We start from the raw sequence: 13,890 nt of genomic DNA on the forward strand, positions 1-13,890 counted from the left end.
TGAATGATGGTTAGAAATTATCCATGGGAAGTAGTGTTTGAGTACTTGATGTTTGATGAGAGTTTTGATGAACTATGGAAGAATTGGAGTAGAATTTATGGAGTGTGAATCCTGGACAGGTTTGACGTTAATCTTGGTGTGTTTTATTCCAAATTTTGGTGGCTTAGAAGAGAGGTAGTGGCTTAGAAGAGAGGTAGAAGTGTAGCCAAATTAGAGTTGATGTGTGCATATAAATTGTTTGATGAAATGTCAAAGAGAAGTGCATGTATGAGTATGATTATGTGTTATCATGAGATGAGTTTGCAGATGGTAGAGAATGGCATGTTAACATTCCATACTGCGTTATTGCATCCAAACATGTGAATTTAGAAAGAATAATAAGCATGAGCCTATCTACATGCATACATACTCATAAGAGCATTAAAGAGCAATAATGAATATTAAAGTTAAAGAACAAATAGAAAGAAATGAGAAATATTAAAGAAGTTCAAATCTGAATTTTATTTAAAGAAGTGTAAAAAGAGAAAAGAATAGAAGGTTGTTGCGATGGGGAACCCATGAGTGACATAGCCCCGCATGCACGCTACCTTTAGTGAGTGGCCTCAGAATCAGAAAGAAGAATTGTACAGTCCGTTAGAAGTGCATGTGGATGAGGATTGTACCCAGAATTAGAGAATACACTCACACGGCCAGGGTTCCGAATCCATGCCTCAACCAAGTCCGATCGGCAAGAAAGAAAGAATAGAAAGAAAGAAAAGAAAAGAAAAGAAAGAATAGAAAAGAAAAAAAAGAAAGAAAGAAAGAATAGAAAAGAAAAGAATAGAAAGAAAGGAAGCATAGAAAGAAATACAGAGAAAAGAAACAAAAAACAGAATAAGAAAAATAGAAAAATAGAAAAAACAAAAAAAAAAATACACATCCTATGCATTTGTGCATTTGCATCATACTTATGCATGATACCATGCCTACTATCATGAGTAGTGAGAAATTAGAAATTGAGAAAGAATAGAGAAGAATAGCGAAGTGTGATGTAAGGAAAGAAATTCATAATAGGAGCAACAGAGATAGAAGGGTAGCATAGCAGGTTTACTTACTGAGCAATTAGTGCTCACCCCATTGTTTTCAATGTTTTTGCAGGTAGTAGGTGAGATGCGGTCGCTTGGAATATCAAGAAGCGGAAGGGTTTGGCAACACTGTCGAGTTGTTGTTTTGTGACTATATTATATTATGTAAAGATTTGTATATAAAGAAAAACTAGATATGGGCACATTATTTTATATTCATCTACATGTATATTTTCTTATATATATCTAGTGAGTTTTACTATTATTTATGAGTATACTAGCTAGAGAGAGAGAGCATTATAGTCATTGTATCAAACAATATAAAAGTTGCTTCGACAGTTCCATCTGACGCTCTCATCTCTACCTTATACCTTTTATAACATTAACTAAACATCATTATAAATCAATGTCTAAAATTGAATGTACTCGTTATTGCATTGACAATACATAATTATAAACAGTAAAAAATAAACAATGATATACCTCATCTGAGGAGATTTCGATTCCTTGTTCCATTTGTCACAATATAAATAGGTATTAATACTAGGAATTTTCTTCTTGCAATAGGTGCAGGAATTGTAACACCAACCATATCTATCACCAACTTCAGTTATCTTGGCCTTAATTGTGTACTCCATCACCTATTCAAATGTAAGTTTTGTTCACAAACTATGTTATAATAATCAGTTTAACGTTTTAGTGAATACTATACCTCATCAACATTATGCCACACGAGATTGATAACATGTTTCAGTGATGTTCTATTCTCAAACATTTCCTTCTCAATCGGAACTTGATTCAGAGTCTTCTTCTGAAATTGAATTACGGGCAAAATTCATTTTCTAAAATAACAAAGAGTATATAAAATGTTAAATATGAATCTATCTGTGAAATTATTTTAAAAAACTGTTTGTCAAACACATACTCTTTCTGTAGAGAATGCACCTCCTCAACATCTAAATTTATATAAATTCTAGATGCCAAAGTTGTATTGAGATATAATCTTCTTGTATGGAAAAAAACATAATTTACTTATCGAAAATATACTAATTTCATATAATATATTTTTATTACCTTGGAAATCTTTAACATTTGTTGAAGTAACTATTATGACAATTGGGTTGGTATTTGTTGATTGCAAATCTTCACTGATCTCTTCAGAAAATTTTCCCCATAACATAATGTCAATTGTTCCTCTGAAATTAATATTGGTGTGAGTTATTTAAAGTGGAACAAGAATGTAAAAACATTAACCAAAGAACCTACTATACCATCTGCAATTTGATGTCTCTATTTTTTAGTCTTTGTTGATTTGATCTCTTCAATTTCTCCTACTGCATTCAAAACTCCAATGATATCTGCATATAATTTATTATATTTGATGTACCAAGATATTTCTTATGCATTTAAAATACAATAATTCAAATTAACTATAACTGATAATAACCTTGTATCATTTGTTCTAGTCTGAAGATCATGAAGACAGCAAATTCAAATTTATATCTCGGAATAACAATTCTCGGTTCTTTTATTTCTTGGACAAACGTGATCATGAGAAATTGTATACGGTATATACCGTCAATAGGTTTGTAAGGAGGAGCAGATGGTATGACTTTTATATGTCTGATCAAATACATTGACCCTTCATGAAGTTGATTTTTAAACTTTGCTATCTTATTATTTGGTATCGAGCCATGAATAACTTGATTCTAAAAAACCAATGAAAATCACAAATTTGACCAAACCTATATAAATCGGAAATAAAAGTCTTAACATTATTTTCAAACTATATTTTATACCTGTTGATCAATCAAAATCATGTTAAGGTTCATAAGTTCGTCACTCATTCTAAAATTCCTACATTCCCACAATCTAGATACTCTGACAGTGACTATTCAATTATCTCTTGATTCATCAATATCTTTAAGTGAATTATTAGACATTGTTATGAATTGCTTGTAAAAGAAATTCATCTTTAGTACAATTCAATAAAAGCAATAACGATTCCCAACCGAGATTTTACAACTAAAGCAGATGTTAGTGTATCACAATTATAAATAAATAAATAAAATAATGTTTCAATTTTATAATCTAATTCATAGTATAAATATTTCTTGTCATAATTTAATAGTATGCAAAAAAATTTGTTAGGTAGTGAAATTTTAAACTCCAAGAAGAACTCACTGAATTACAATTGTAACTACAATATTGTTCGTCAGCTTCTTTATTACAATTCTATAATATAATTATACGCAAATTAATAGCTTTTATAGACGAATTCATAGTTCAACATATACAATATTACAATAGAAAGGTAAAAACAATTAAAGGTATCACATTACCTGTAATAGGAACTATATTTCAACTATACCAGCAATTTGTTTTTTTTTTTTTTTTTCAGCCAAGTATACCTACACCAAGATGCAATCAAAAATATTTATAATAAGAGTACGGTAGTCAAACACATATAACAATGATCTAACCATGTACTTTCAAGTACCTTTACTTATTTCTCTTAATCGTATACAACAACATAAACAACTACATATATATAACAAACACATTAATTTCAAGAGTTATGTATAAAACCTTTTACATTCAAATAAATACTCCTCACAATTCATATTAATTTTGCATTAAGAATAATAAACAGCAAATACAATGCATCAATCTCTTTCAGATAAATATCTATCCGCAAAATTGCATCAACGCCAATAACACTTCATAAACAACATAACAATAATAACAAAATTAAATAACAACATATCAAACATCACGAAAATATCCAAGAAGGTGAAGCAAAAATAGATATATAACAATCCTGTTACATTAACATAAATATTTGCTTTTATGAATTCCATTAATACCGAATAAATATCGACATAAATAGTACCATTTATTTCATTAGCACTTTAACAAAAGCACTACATTAGGAGCGACATTAAATATCAGTATACCAAACATCATCAAAATACTGAACACATCAATCAAAAAGTAAGTACATTAACCCATAATTAAACCAAAATTCTAATATCTTGATCATTAATAGTAATCTCACATTAAAAAAATCACATAACTGTACAATGCACCGATAAATTTTAGATAAATATATATCTATCAACATTTACAATGTCAACACAATGTACCTATATAATTATCAATAGCAATCCTACGTAGATGTCATTAAACTACAAATCCAACGCGTCAAAAATGAGCAATTGTAAAGTTACAAAACAAGATATGAAGAGAGTAACACCATTAAGAACGACATTAAATATCAAAATATCAAACATCATTAAAATACTGAACACATCAATCAAAAACTAAGTACATTAACCCATAATTAAACCAAAATTCTAATATCCTGATCATTAATAGTAATGTCACATTAAAACTGAATTTTTTTTATTAATATTATAGACTGACACTAAAATTTTCAACTGAAATTGACATTGAACCACTTTAATTTTTTTATTAATATTATAGTTTGGTAGCTTGGCTGATATCAACTCAAAGAGACATTAAGCCACTTCAATTTTTTATTAACATTATAGTTCGGCATCTTGGTTGATATCACGTTGTATCCCTCTTATAGTCATCTATCTAAATTCTATAGAATAATCATGATCGAACCTGATGATCTAAAAAGTTCCTATAGTGGTCATCCACATTTTATCTTGTAAAGTCATATTAAGATCACAGCAGCGAGTTTTTTAATTTAAGAAATCTTTCATCTATTTAAACTATGAATAAATTATGGGTTGGTATCTGCCTTATTACAATTTCATAGTCAAATTCATGGTTTAGCAGTGTTCCTAGAAAAATTATAACAAATTATAAATGCAACTAATCACATCCTAATAATGGTTCGGCAATAGAATGTAGACCTCAATGATACCTTGGTCTATCCAAATTCCAACCATCCTTAAATCACGGATAAATTATGGATCGGTATTTGCCCTATTACCATTCTATAGCCAAATTGATGGTTTGGCAGTGAAGTTATCAACCCTAGCAAACTTTGAACAATCATAATTATGGACAATGGTTAGGCAACCGATTTCATACAATTCGTTAGACAATTTTTTATAATACATTTATCCATGATTTAACAATGGTTGGAATTTGGATAGATCAAGGTATCATTAAGGTCTACATTTCATTGCCAAACCATTATCATGATGTGATTAGTTGCATTTATAATTCGTTATAACTTTTCTAGGAACACTACTAAACCATGGATTTGAATACTTATATATGATTTAAGGATGGTTGGAATTTGGATACCTTGATCTATCTGAATTCCATAGTACAATAATTATTGAACCTATCTATTCCATATGTTCCTATATTGGTTACTCTCAGGTTATTTTTTATAGTCAGATTAAGTATTAGGCAGTAAGATTTTGAAATGAATAACATGTCGATTTAAGAAGAATAAAATCTTGTTGGTGCAAGTTCAAAGGAAAGGACAGTAAATTTTTTGTTAAACTTGCAAGTTATAAAACATTGTTAAGATAGATTCGATAAGTTGTTAAACATGTAAACGACATTTATACAAAATGGTTAATCATTCAACTAATAATAATAGGATAAAGGTTTGTTCGGCAAATGTCTTATTACCATTCTATAGGCAGATCAAAGAAACACAATATTATCAACCAAAAATGAAACAGCAAAGACCAACAAAGTTAAATAACGAAATTAAAATAGATCAAAAACAACAAATCCCCCATGAAATACATATACACGATACAAAACTTTGCATGATCTAACTTCGCAATCCCAAGTGTTCCTATATTACAAATAAATTTTATCGAACCAATCTTAACGGCTCATCAGAACCAAAAACCCACAACAATAAAATATCTAAGTCCTCAATTTCCAGCCATCTTCCACTCCAACATCGGTTCGGTGTGATAACTCTGGCACACATTTGTAGAGGCACTATTTATAGACGGAATATTAGTTTCCCTTTTTGAGAAACCCAGAGTAAATCAATTCCACCTTACCAATATAAACAATGGAATAGTCTCTCAACCAATATCACAATATAGGCAAAAACTAATTACTTGACATATTAATATACTTTAAGACATATATTCACAGCTCGGCAGGGCATAGAAACACCTATTTTTAATTTCATTAATACACATGAATATTTTCCCAGAAGACAAAATCAACCCAAATTTAAGGGATTATCATATCAGCACCGATAAGAAATATACTTATCATTCCACGGTACAAAACCAACTATTAATTCAAATAACACCTATTAATTAGAAAACAGAATCAACCAAAATTAATTCATCTAACATTTATACTCGCACATCAGCAGAACATAAACAATTAACCACTCATATAACAAATTAAAATACATGAATGTTTTTACAAAAAAACATATTCAACACAAATGAATTGTTTCTACATACTCACAGTTCAGCAGACAATATGATCATCCTCGATTTGATCTTAGAAAAGTGCATGAGCATTTCCTTGAAAACAAACATAACAAAATTTAATCGACCTTCATGTTAAGATTGTTAAGGAACAATTATTCATTCGTATAAAAACCGGTACCTGAAAATGAAATCAATAAAAGTTAATTAATTTTCATATTAAAATTGTTAAGGAACACACTTATCGTTTGGCAGGACTAACACAATCAATCATTCAAATGGATTGACAGAACAAAAACAATCGTTCAATCAAACAATAACCGTTAAAATAGTTAGGAAATATACTTACAGATTTGCATTAAAATAGTTAGAAGACATAATTACAGTTCAGAAGAACGAATCAAAATAACAACTCATTTGACAATGTCAATCGGATATCCTGCCTTTATTCTATGTCAATCCATGAATCTTTGACCTATAAATAGCAACAAAAACATAAATAAATAAAAAATCATCGATTAATAAAATCATGAAGAACAGACATATTATTGACACAAACTAACATGACCTATAAATAATTAACAAAAGACCAGACATATCGTTGATACCAACTAACATATTGTGATAATACATAACTGAATATACGCCCTTTTTATAACCTTTTATTTAGACATTTCGAATGTCAACGCAATTAAATACGAATTGAATACAAAGAAATGTTTGCAATGTCAATACAATACACCTATATAATTATTAATAACAATCCTAGACAGATGTCATTAAACCACAATTATTAATAGCTATCTAATACACTTGTATACTTGTTATTAATGCACATTTAATGTGTCAAAATGGTTACAACTTTGAAATGTCAATGAAATGCACCTATATTATTATTATTATTATTATTAATTACTAATATAGATCTAATTTTTTTATTAATTATTAATTATAGATTGAGTAATAAATACAAATCCAACATGTCAAGACTTGTTAAGATAGAGCAATTTGATTGAGCTCATTAAATCACAGATCTTTTGTTGTCAATCTAATGTGTTAAGATGGAACAATTCTACGACTCCAAAATGGGTTCTAAAATATGTTATGTGTCAACCAACCAATATATATAATCCCACGTCCCAACGAGTTAAATTGTTTCCATGAAATCTGGTCAGACATTGTCTCTCCAGAACATGTATTTGTTTCATTATTTAATCTCAAAACTCAGATGGGCAGTACACACAAAATTAAATAAATTAAAAATACACAATCACCTAAAATATTATTATAATCATCTGAAATTAAATAAAATAAAAAAAATCTTCAGCATTTTATGTGGAAAAAAATGAACAATAATTAGAAATACAGATTATTTTATATTTATTTACTTTATTGCCCATATGATTAGCATCAATTAACAATCAACCGATTTGAATTAAATTATTTATTTAGTTACAAGTTTTTTAAAATTTATAAAATAGGAACAAAAGTTACAAAAATAGTCATTTGCCATTGAAGTTAATTAATTGAAAAAATAAAACTTAAATCCTTAATTGATAGTTTGGACCTAAATACCTCTATCGACGTTGATTAAAAGAAAGCATTCTGTCATGAGGAGCGTAGATAGATGCGTTATTTGCATCTTTCTTCACTCTTCGTGACCAAAAAAAAAAGGTCTTTTCTACTACTAGTATTGGCACCAATGCATAAGTTATCTTTCGTCGACACCTTTTATTATGATGATGGCCTCGACACTCAGCATGAACCATAATACTAGTTTTCGATGATATTGGTAACCTTTTAAATATTTAAAATCACAAATATTTTTGTGCTAAAGACTTTCGAAATGTGGCTATGAGTTTACATTTTATGAAAACTGAAGTTTTGAAGTTTTTTTATTTTTTATTTTTTATCATTTTATTGCTTTATATTTACAATGACTAAGCCCATAGTAAAAAAGACCAGCCCACTTAGCCCAGTCCATACATGTTGAGCGCCAATCTGAAAAACAAAGATTTTTTTTTTAATCTGAGCCAGAAGTCAAATTGAACTGATTGCACCAGAGGCCCAATAAAATAAGGATCCCAATATGAGTTAATTTCAGAAACCACCCTTAACTTTTCAGAAATTACAGTTGGTTTAGTATTATTGCGGCATAGGCAAAACTATTTTGATTGTTAAGTATTATTTTGTTCGACTTTGGAGAAACATAGATGGAGAGACTGGCATGACAGCAAACAAACATTTAAAATAGGCCAAATATGTTATAACCCTCTGTAATTTCTTGTTCACGAAAGGGGAAATTCTTTGAAACTCAAGGCTATTACTATTGTTTGCAGGTTTCGATTGAACTGAAAAAACTCTTTTATTCTCTTTTTCAGCCTATAAGAGACTGTATCCTACTCAGAACTCATTGTACCAACCTTGTAGGCTTTCTACTTCGCTTCCTGAAGTAAAAGGTACGTATCACATTTGTCTTGTTTATATGTTTAATTCCTTTATATAACTATGATTTGTAATAATATGAGTTAGGATTATAGCTAATCTCGTTGCTAAAGATATAATTCAAGTTCAAGGACTCTCACAAATGACTGTTTTCTTGATTGCAGTCTCATACAACGGTAATGGCTCCTCCCTTTATTGGAACCCAAAGTGGTAGCACTGACAACAGGTACACATTGAGCAAATTAAAAGTAAATCTGTATATGTATGGCAGGAGAATGTGTTTTATATTTTACATAAATTTAATGAAAGTAAATATTTGTTCTTCATTAATTCAACCACAGATTCAATTGTTTGCTAATTTTTGAAATGTTGCGAGCATTTACAACTGGGAAGAAAATTATGCAGACGTCGACTGGGATAATCTTGGATTCGGTTTAACTACAACTGATTACATGTATATAATGAAATGCTCAATGAAAGAAAACTTTTCACGAGCACATCTTACCAACTATGGAAACATAGAAATCAGCCCTTCTGCTGGAGTCCTCAATTATGGACAGGTAGACACCAATTTAATTTAAAAGCAACCATAATGATAATTTGTTGGACTTAGCATTAATTCAGTGACACATTGCTTCTTTAATGGTGGTATCCTTAGGGTTTGTTTGAAGGTCTAAAGGCCTATAGAAAACCAGATGGTAGAATTCAGCTCTTTCGGCCAGAACAAAATGCTCTGCGGATGCAAGCCAGCGCAAGGAGATTGACGATGCCATCACCATCAGTTGAGCAATTTGTAGATAAAGTGAGTTTGGGTAGAACTCACTCTCAAAAGCTAACTCAATGGAGGAGGGAGCCTAATAACTTATATACACCATAACAGTCCACTATTGGGGCGATGTGGGACAAATTCAACTTCTAACACCCTCTCGATGTGGGACAAATTCAACTTCTAACACCCTTTCTCACACTCAGCGTGCAAGGTTGGGGTCCAAACCCATCATCGCCCTAACCAAAGAGGGGAGAGAAACAAACGTGGTTCTGATACCATCATAAAGTGGGTTTAGGTATAACTCAATCCCCAAAGCTAGCTCAAGGGAGGAGGGAGCTTAATCACTTATATACACCATAACAGTCTACTATTGGAGCGATGTGAGACAAATTCAACTTCTAACAGTAGAAGCTTTAAAGCAAGTTGTCCTAGCCAACAAGCGTTGGGTAATATTCCTCTTTCTCTCTTTGTTTGAATGATCTAAGTTTTCCGGAACTTTTAAAGATCTCAGGACACCAGTGCATTTGCACTTAATGTATGCTTATTTGTTAACGTATTGTTTTAAATTGATGAACACACAGGTGCCTCGTCATGGGAAAGGCTCACTATATGTTAGGCCTCTGCTCATGGGAAGTGGGTCGGTTCTCGGAATCGGTCCTGCTCCTGAATACACTTTCCTCATATTCGCATCTCCAATTGGCAACTTCTATAAGGTACACTAATTACTTGAGTCATTTAATTAATTTTCTTTTGTTTGATGCAATATTATTAACAATAATGCCACTGATATATATTACAGGGTAGAGAATCCCTGAACTTATTGATCGAAAGAGACCTCCATCGTGCTGGACCTGGTGGAACTGGAGGCATTAAGACTTAAGAGTATCACAAACTACTCAGGGGTGAGCATAAAATTGAGCTTCATTACATGCCGTGATGCTATATCGAATTGTTTTTAAATTTTCATTGCTTATTGCAGGTTTATGAAACCGTAGCCAAAGCAAAGGCCAAAGGTTTCACTGACGTCTTATTCTTAGATGCAGTAACTGGAAAGTACATTGAGGAGGTTTCTTCATGTAACATTTTCATTCTCAAGGTAAGAACTAAAGGCCATTCTACACAAATGTTTCGCTTCATTAATATCAGAAGTCCTCTATTTTTTCCAATATCAACTAATCTCTCTTTTGCAGGACAATGTAATTTCAACTCCAGCAACGCATGGAACTATACTGCCTAGTATCACCCGAAAAAGCATCATGAAACTTGCTTCTGATATGGGTTACCAGGTAGCTAATTAATTGTCGTTAATTCTATTAATCGCAATAAAAGGGCGAATTGAGGTAATGTCTTAATAAATAAGTACAATGTTCAGGTGGAGGAACGCAATGTTCTAGTGGAGGATTTGTTGAAGGCGGATTAAGTATTTTGCACTGGAACCGCAATGGTTGTGACTCCTGTTGCCGGTATAACGTATAAAGATACAAGGTAAAATAAATAAATAAATAAATGCATATTTATGTTGTTTAATTTCCTTCTTCCTTCGTCCTCTTTTAACTATAAAATAATTTCAATGCAGGGTTGAGTACAAAAGTGGAAATGAAACAGTGACACATAAACTTCATGCAACGCTTACAGGGATTCAGACTGGTGTTATTGAGGATAAATTGGGATGGACGCTCCCAATTAATTAATCGAGCTTATGTTCATTGTCTTCTATCCGCGCGTTGTATGGGTTGTTTATGAAATTAGTTTTGACATCACATTTGTTTGAATAATTGGATGTTTCAATTAGTTGGTATCTATTATAGAGGTACATATATTGTATAGGTCGAAAATAATCTACTAAATCTCTTAATTATATTAGTTATAAATTACAAAATATATTGACATAATTTGAAAATTATGCAATATAAATAGTATCTTAAGATTGACTAAAATAATAAATTAGAAAATATTTGTGATAGTATTTAATTTAATATTCAATTAATAATTAAAGGAATAAGTAATAAAGAAATTAAAAATAGTAATTTCATATAAATATTACATGTCAATGTATACCTATTTAATCCAAATAAGTAATATTAAATTGTAATGTTTTCTGAACCGGACAATTTTTGTTGAAAGTTTTGCTTGAAAATTGGGTATAATTTCAAATAATGTTTTTTGCTTAATGTTCATTTTCTCATCAAACTACATTCAAACCAACCTGATATTACATTAGTTCTTGGACAATTGAACTGAAACCTAGGTAATTTACTTAAAAATATGGTTCAGCATATCGCTTATTACCATTATATAAAATTTGGTATTGAAGCAGAACTTAACCAATTAAAATTATGAATGATATATGGTTCGTCATCTATGTTCATATAATTCCATAGCGGAAATTATTGTTCGGCATCTGGGTCATTACAATTGAATAGTAGGCAATAGCATTTTTTTGCTATGTCATATTTATATGTTATGTTTTGGTATACTGAAATCGAAAGAGGGTGTATTATTTATTGGCAAACGACTTACACATACCTAAGATTTGTCGAAATGATAAGTTGTACCTAAAAGGTTTTGAAACGATAAATAGGTACCTTCCGTTATGTTCTGTTAATGATTTTCGTTCGATAATAGTGAAAAGACTAGAATGCCCTTGAAAGTTTGATATTTTAGTTTTTTATAAATATAAAAATTTATAAAAAACCCCCTAGGTTTGCTAATTTGACTAAATACCCCAATATATAAAATTTTTATAAAATAACAAAAACACCCCCGCCACCCGCAGTGCCAGATTCCGGCCACCACCGCCGGAATCTGGTCGAAAAATTGCGTTATCTGACTGGAAAATGCCAGATCGACGCGTTACGACACAGATCCGATGGGTCTGTGTCGTAACGCAATTTTTCGACCAGATTTGGCATTTTTCGACCAGATCAATCACGGATCTTGCCGGAAAATGCCAGTTCTACGCGTTATAACACAGATCCGACGGGTCTGTGTCGTAACACAATTTTCTGGCCAGATCCCGACGATGGTGGTCGGAATCTAGCACTGCGGGTGGTGGAGGTGTTTTGTTATTTTATAAAATTTTTATATATTGGGGTATTTAGTCAAATTAGCAAACCTAAGGGGTTTTTTAGAAATTTTTAAATTTATAAAAAACTAAAATATCAAACTTTCAAGGGCATTTTAGTCTTTTCACTATTGTCAAACGAAAATCACTAACAGAATATGACGGAAGGTACCTATTTATTGTTTCAAAACCTTTTAGATACCAATTTGTTATTTCGTCAAACCTTGGGTATGCACAAGTCGTTCGGCCATTATTTATTTTAATTTATGGTTTGCCAATTGTCTTATTTAAATTTAAAATTATCCATAGGAAAGATAAAAATAATATTAAATGTCGTTTTAATACAATTTTATATTTAATAAGTAGTTAGTGTATTGAATTTGTCAAAACTACTTTTTTTTTTCTAATTATAGTTCACCGACTGTGTTTTGACATGACAATTGATAATTGTTCATATCATAAACTTTTGCAGTCAGTCAGAATTATTTTTTTTTATAAATTAATTGAATTATTTTTAATTATTAATATTGTTATGTTCATTTAATATAAAGGAGCATATCTAATTATTATTAAGTTTGTTTTCCAGTTTTGGTGAAATCATTTTATAATTATATATAGTTTTATATTATGATTTTATTGTTGGGTGTCGTTTTTTAGCTTCAAAATATCTAACGTATTAAAATGATGTTGTTTCATACATTGTTTTAAATAGTTTATCATTTCTTTTAAGTGTGGTTCGAACATAATTGAAAGGGTTTACAGTTATCAAAATCCAATGTATAATATATCAAATTAAATCCTTGTCTATCTAGTTTTCAATGATCCAAACAACTCATCAATCTCAAATTTGTGTGATGATAAAATTAATGGTTCAACAACCGGTCTACAGTTATCAAAATTCATCGTATAATATATCAAATTAAAGCGTTGTTTGTCTAGTTTCCAAATATTCAAACCGCTCATCAATTGAATTTTTATTGAGCAAGTTATAGCCAATTTACTACTGATTGTTCAGTGGAAACCAAGAAACAGGAAAAATCGAAATGTGTGATGATAAAATGAATGGTTCAACAGTAGGTCTACAGTTATCCAAATTTAGTATACAATATATCAAATTAAAGCCCAAAATTTCTTGTTTCCAAAGATTCA

The 13,890-nt window shown here is 30.5% G+C and overlaps 1 pseudogene; it reads left to right on the top strand.

The window, feature by feature from the left end:
• Nucleotides 1–9,303: 9,303 nt before the first annotated feature.
• LOC116144415 lies at nucleotides 9,304–11,368 on the top strand (annotated as a pseudogene).
• The last annotated feature ends 2,522 nt before the right edge of the window (nucleotides 11,369–13,890 follow it).

This window comes from Pistacia vera, unplaced genomic scaffold (assembly GCF_008641045.1).
Source record: "Pistacia vera cultivar Batoury unplaced genomic scaffold, PisVer_v2 Contig445, whole genome shotgun sequence".
Taxonomy (NCBI): Eukaryota; Viridiplantae; Streptophyta; class Magnoliopsida; order Sapindales; family Anacardiaceae; genus Pistacia; species Pistacia vera.